General features: G+C 64.8%; 2 protein-coding genes across 3 annotated transcripts in view; both read right to left on the reverse strand.

The window, feature by feature from the left end:
- PLEKHA6 (pleckstrin homology domain containing A6) overlaps positions 1-6,606 on the reverse strand; it is a 34,646-nt gene that overhangs the window by 21,638 nt on the left and 6,402 nt on the right. The window contains exons 2-3 of one of the 2 annotated variants that reach the window (XM_026864127.1): positions 6,213-6,219; positions 1,511-1,512 (exon numbers count right to left, since the gene is read on the reverse strand). The exons of the other annotated variant lie outside the window; for it this stretch is intronic. The gene's annotated coding sequence lies outside the window, so the exon portion shown is untranslated. The remainder of the gene's footprint in view (positions 1-1,510; positions 1,513-6,212; positions 6,220-6,606) is intronic. 2 annotated transcript variants of the gene reach the window in all.
- The window catches only part of LOC113488784 (pleckstrin homology domain-containing family A member 6-like), a 26,476-nt gene that overhangs the window by 793 nt on the left and 19,077 nt on the right, over positions 1-6,606 (reverse strand). The window lies entirely within an intron of this gene.

The following is a 6,606-nucleotide window of genomic DNA, read 5'->3' on the forward strand; positions in this document are numbered from 1 at the left end:
GCTCCCTCGGCTGACCCCGCTCCAGAAACTCCCGAGTTCACATCTCCTCCCAAGCACTGCAATGCAGCAGCCACTGCCCGGGCTGAGGGTCCCCCACCACTGCCTGCCCACGGCCACCCCCCGGGCCCCCCACCAACCCAACCCGGGGGTCCTACCTCACCCTTCGGTCCGCCCGAAACTTCAGCATGATGCTGGGGCCCTTGCCAGCTCAGCGCCGGCTCCCGGCTCCCACCATGGCAGCGGTGGGCACGGCCAGCCCCGTGCCACCGGCCGCCACGCTACGAGACGGTGGCACATGCCATGGGGACAGCAGGCCCGCGTGGGCAGGGGGATGCCGGCGGTGGGCGAAGGGTCTCGCTGTCCTTTCCCGGATCTCCCAATCTCCCGAGTCCTGCGCCGGTGGCATCGGCGTTCCCGGTGGCAGCGGTAACGGAGCTCCCGTGGGCTCCGGTGCCGCCGGGGTTGGCGAGCCCCGGTGTGCGGCAGCTAGCCGGCAAGCGACGGGGACAAACAGCTCCCGCTCGCGTCCCCGCGCAGAGGAGAGGCGAAGGGCAGCGCTGCACACGCCGCCTCCCCCAGCCCAGGTGCAGCGTTGGGGAGCAGCTGGAGGCAGGCGAAGGGCGAGAGGGGCAGGAAGGGAAATGGGGGGGCTGCTGGGTCCCCCCCAACCCTGGCAGGGCAGTGGTGCACGGGGGGCTGCTCCCCGGGAAGCAGGGGGGGTGTCGCGGCGAGGGAGGCAGCCACGTTGAGATGAGCTCTGCTGCTGCCCTGGATTCACTGCCTGCATCCCTTCCCCCTGCTTCTGTCCCCAAACCATCCCCGTTCCCCCCCGCCTTCCCTGCGCCGCCGTCCCTTCCCCAGGTCACGCCAAGAGAAAATCCAAAGGAGCAGGACGGGCACAAGCACCGACCACCCCGAATAACCCAGCAGCTGCGGCGGAGGGGGGGGGCAGGACCCCGCAGGGCATCCAGCAACGGGGTTTCAGCACCCCCAAAAGCCTGGGGAGCCTGTCACATCCCAGCAGATGAAGAGTGGGGGAGCCCCAGGAGCAGGATTCGGGGTGTCCCACCCTCCGCCTGGGCTGGGCACTTTGGAAAGCAAATGCAAATCCATCAGGACTGTTATGATAATGCCTGGGGAGGGCGGGAAGGCAGCGCTGACATTTCAGAGAAAAGCTCCAAAGAAGGAAGCGGAGCACACAAAGCCAGCTGGCCTCCATCACGCCGTGGCCCCGCTTTGCCAGCACCCCGGGACCACCTCGGGATGCTGACCATGCCCCCCCCAAGCCCGCCGTGCTGCTCAGCCTCTCCCCACCATCGCACCGTTCACCTGCTCCCCCCAAAAACTGGGACCCTGAAGTCCTGGCTGGGCCAGTCGATCCGTTTGGGGTGAGCTGAGGATGTTCCCGCTCTCCTCAGCTGGTCCCTGCTGGGAGAGTGACAGGGAGCAGCCAGGGATGGGAACCCCGTCCCCGGTGTGGGCAGAGGATGTGCCAACACAGTGGCTTTACCGCTCCCGAACACCTAAACCCACCCTTTTAGGGCACCCTGGGCTGGAGGAGCTGAGCGGTGCCACCACGGCTCTCCTCGCCAGCTCACCACCAGCCGCCAGCCACAGGGCAAGACACATGGGCACAAAGAACCTGCCCACCCATGGGCAGCACCAGCCTCGTGCCAGCATCCGCGCCACTGGCAAACCCACCGGCACCGTCTGTCCCCGCGTCCCCGCAGCAGCGACTCACCCGTTCCTCAATCGCCGCCGCCCTCTGCAGCCAAGCAGCCGGGGATCAAGGTCCCCCAACGTCCCATGGGCACGTGCCAGCCCTCCGCCGCGCGGCAAGGCCGGTGCTCAGCCGGTGGCAAGGCCACCAGCCGAAGCTGTGGCCCCTTCTGAGGACGGTAGCCCCAAGGGACAGCGTGGCAGGGGCAGGAAAGGCGACTCCTGGGTGCTGCAGGATCCCACAGATCCCACCCGCGGCTGCGCTGGAGGCACCGTCCCCCCCAGTGCGGGGGTTTCACGCCCCGTCACCCCATTTCAGTGGCATGGAGAGCTGCGCCAGGCTCGGGGGCTGCTCTGGGAGCCTTTAACCCGGGTTCAACCCTGGCTTTGCCAGGCCGGAGCAGGCGCCGTTCTCCCTGCACCAGCTGGGCTATTTCACAGTCATTAGTAGCCGGGGGTGGGCAGGGACACGACAGCCTCCACGGCCCAACGTGTGGACACGCTTCAAGGCTCCGAGAGGCAGCTCAGGGGTGGGGGGTCCCCTGGACCTCTGGGGAGAGCCGCAGGGGAGAGGAGTCAGTGCTTTTTGTTGGGGTAATCACCAAAGAAAACCCCTCTAAACCTCCTCTTGATTTTTCATAAGGCTAAGGAGCGAGACAAGGGAATAAATGCAATAACCGAAGAACAAAACTTGCTCTCAATGCTGCTTTTCTTTCCCCTCCCCAAAGCTGAAGTTTGCTGAGGGCAGGAGGACAACCCTCCTGGCTCCCCCCTGCCCTTCCACAACCAAAGTCACGGCTTTGCAGCTCTTGCAAACCATGGCTGGAGAGGGACACATCCCCGAGCAAAGCCTGAGGACCCCCACAGCCACCATGGGTGCCCCCCTCCCCACCCGCAGCACCCTGCGGTGCACAACCCAACCGTGCTGCAGCAGCCGAGGGCGGGAGGGTGAGCGGCTTTATGGCTGCAGCTGAGGGGGAAAGAGAGTTAATGCTGCCCCAACCGGGACGAAGCAGGTGAAATGGTGACAGGAGGGAGCGATTTCCTGGCACCAGCCCACACCAGGGGTCTCGGTGCACCCAGGGTCAGCAAAGCACCGGTGGGTGATGCCAGCCATGCAGGACCCCCGGCCGGCTGTGTCGGGACCCTTCCTCATGGGAAAGGGCACCAGGAGGGCTGGAAAAAGCCCGCTGAGGGCTGGTGTGGGGCTGGTGTGGGGCAGACAACAAGCAGCGAGCAGCCAAGCAGCCCCCAAAACCCCCCCCCCCGGTGCACGGCAGACATCCGTTAATAGGAACCATTCCTGCACCGCGGCCCTCCCCGGGGTGTCGGGGCTCCCGGCTGTTATCTGGCGGGCGGGAGGAGGGGAGGCACAGGCTCACATCGCCCAGGCGCTGGAGCCTGCCAAGCCCTAAATCCAGAGCAGAGCAGCTGGGCAGGGGGTGATGTGGGGACCCCGACCGGGGTGCGATGCCAGAGCCACAGGCTAACGTCATCCCTCCAGCTCCCAGGCTGGCCGGGTGTCACGGGGATCCAACCGCCTCGTCCTCCCACACCCCAATCCAAATTTCAGCTCCGGCAGCCCCCTCGCCACTCCCATCACCCCAGTCCCTCAAGGGGGGCTCGGCTGGGATGGAGGGGTGACGATCCGGGGCTCTGCCACCCCGGGACAGCGGCAGGCAGTGGCAGGAGGAGGCAGGCGGCCAAGGCTGCCTGCAACCCCCCTCCGAAGCGATAATGAAAACCCTTCGTCTGGATGTTTTACCCACGTTCTCGGGGCAAGCATCCAGGCGGCTCCCAAGCAAGGGGCTTGCATGGCCACCAGCCAAACACGCCCTGCGCCTTGGCCTCCTTCCTCTGTTTTTCTAGCCCTTTCTTCACCTCTCCCTCTTCTCCTGAGCCACAGCCCTCTCCTCCGGCCGGAGCCCTTGAAAACCCTTTTCTCCCAGTTAACTGCAGCGCTCAGCACCCATGCGAAGGGACGCGGGGTCACCCTGTCACCCATGGCCCCTGCCAGGGGGCTGGCAGAGAAAAGCCACCCTCAGATGAGCAAGTGCAAATTGTCTTGTAAGGGGAGCCCAGGAGTAAATCTGTCATAATGCACTAATAAACCAGACCCCCCGACCCCCAGGGCCATCCTGCTCGGTGCAAGTGGGTGCACAGGGCTCGGCTCTGTCCCGCGGGGCCAGCACAGCGCATGCTCGAGATGTAATAGGGAAAAAAAATAAAAAAAAGGAGAAAATAATTTAAATTAAATTCTGCAGGCACAGCACGAGCGGGTCAGGCGGAGTCGCTGCAGCCAGGGGATGAGTGCCAGCAGCTCAGCTCAGCTGCTCCAGCATCTCCACGCTGGGCTGTCCCCAGCCCCGGCTCTCTGCCGAGCGAGGCCCTGGGCTGCTCCATCGCTGCAGCTACTTCAACCCCCGTCGAATGACTCAAGCAGGAAAAAATAAAAACTGGCCCTGCACGCTCCCCACGCCCTCGGCAGGGCAGAGCTGGCCGTGGGGCATCCTGTGCCAGCCCCGGCCCTGGCCAAAAGCCCAGGGCACAACCCGGTGGGAAACGCTGCTCGGCATTTCCGAATCGCTCTGGACTTGTAGGAGTTACATGCCAGCCCGGGGAGAGGGCAGCCAAAGGAGAAAAGGTTGCAGGGGAAGAGGAGATGGAGGCAAAGGCGGGATGGAGAGCTGCAAGAAGCCTCCTCGTGCCTGGCCAGGCACTGCCACGGGCTCCTCAGAGCCCACCCGCAGTCCTGGAAATCCCAGCGCCTGCCGGATTTGCAGCCGGATCAACCTTTGGGAAGAAAGCGGCTCGTGGGCACTCAAAAACCAGAGCTGAGCGCTGAGCCGCACGCTGAGGTTTCCCTTGGGCCCATCCCCAGCATGGCACGGACCAGCACCCGGTTCTCATCCGTAACCTCATCCCTGCCCTCATCCTGGCAGACCCGACATCCAGCACAGCCAGTGTTTCCAGAATGGAAAATGGGGGGCCAGGAGGCAGCGCAGCGCCCCCCGTGCTAACGACCCCAGGCTCCCGCGCAGGCACCGCCTCCTCCTGCGCCCGGCTTGGTGCTGGCACCGGGGCACAGCCGAGCATTGCCCGCACCCCAAACCACGGGGCCCACCTGCTGCGCCCCCCTTCCAGTGCAGCTGCCTCTGGGACGGGGCCAGGGAGGCAAAAGCAAAGGTTAATTTTGCCTCCTGCCCTCATGTGCCCCAGGAGGGAGGATGCTGGTCCCCGCAAACTGCACACATCAGCTGCCGTCGCCGTGCCTGGGGCAGGAGCACCCCAATGCTGGCAAGAACAAGCAGCCCCCCCAGAGAGCTCTGCCCCACGCGCCTTGGGAGGGTTTTGGCGTCAAACACAGCAGCCAGCGAGCACCGCGGCCAGGCCAGGCTTTACCACCCGCTGCATCAACCCTGCGAGTCCCCCACGGGAGCCTGGCCGAGAGGGAAGGCAGAAAAGCTTGAGCTGGATCCAACTGGGAAGCAGCAGAGCTGCCGAGCCAGGGCAAAGTCCCCGGCAAGGGCGGATGGCGGCTCCCGAACACCCACAACCCACGTGCGACGTCACCGTCACCAACGCAGCCGGGCTGGCACAGGAGGGGTGGTGGCCCCCAAACAGGGACATCCCGGCCAGCCGGAATTTGTGGGGAAGGAGAGTGGGAGAAGCCGCCGTTGTCCTCGGCAGGGCAGAGCGGGACGGCGGGGAGCAGGGGGAAGTCAGGGGATTTCCAGAGAACAAAGCGGCTGCTGGCAGCCAGCACTGCCGGCGGCGGGGAGGGCGAGTCCCCCGCTCCAGCTCCAGCTGGGGTCAGGGAAAAAGCACAAAAAGCACCGGGAGTTTGTGTTTTATCTCCCTGGCAACCCCGGCTCCATCACAGGCATGACCCAAGGGGCGGCCTGGCCAAAAAGGCACAGCTGCAGGAGATGGAGAGTTTGGGGCTGGCACAGCAGCATCCCATATGCATGGGGTGACATCTGGGGAGTGTCACAGCCATGCGATGGGTGGTCCAGGATCCAGGGCAGAGCAGGTGACAGGCCATGCCCTGGCAGCACTGAGTGCTTTAACCATGTCACTCCATCATCCCTTCTTGGGGACAGAGCCCAAACCCCACGTGCAGGGGGTTGGAGGCTCCTCGAGCCACCGTGCCCACGGGGGACAAGGCAGCCCCACGGTAGCCAGCCACTCTCTGGCAGCATCACTGGCTGAGCATCCTTCCCCACCTGCGGGGTGACCGGGGAGTGGATCCCCCAGGGGAGGAGCAGGGATGAAATCAGTCATGGACGGATGCAACTGCCGACTGTGGGGCTTGGAGATGAGGGGAGGGTGGGGGGCAGCTGCCGGCACACGGAGCCAGACCACGGCGGACACCGAGAGGCACAGGGCACCAGCACAGCAGTCATGAGACCTCAAAAGTGTTTATCGGATCAGGATGCAACCCCCCAGCCTCACCCCCCACACTCCAGAGCCTCCTACAAATCTGGAACCACTGCGGGGCTGCAGACTTCCCCCCCCCTTCACCCAGGGCTGGGACTGCGGGGGCCGGGGCAGCAGGGCCACGGCTCGTGGCTGGGCTCGGTGCTGCTACCGAAACCCAGCCGGGGGGTACAGAGGTGCCTGGGCAGCTGTGACACCCCTGCCAAAGGTGATCCACGAACGCAGCCCCTGAGCCACAAAGCTGGACTCAGACCCGGAGGCTTTAAACCTCTCACTAAGCTCTTTAAGAAACCACTTCCAGCGGGCAGAAATACCTGTCCTAAGCAATCGCTGGTCCGAGGCATCAAAACAAACCCGGGCCCAGCCCCTCCCCAGCCAGGTCAGGTCAGGAGCCGGGATTATGGCAGCAGTGCTGGGGAAATCCTGCTGGGACAAATCCTCAGCACC

Source organism: Athene cunicularia, assembly GCF_003259725.1.
Source record: "Athene cunicularia isolate RWA chromosome 26 unlocalized genomic scaffold, athCun1 chr26_part1, whole genome shotgun sequence".
NCBI classification, from domain to species: domain Eukaryota; kingdom Metazoa; phylum Chordata; class Aves; order Strigiformes; family Strigidae; genus Athene; species Athene cunicularia.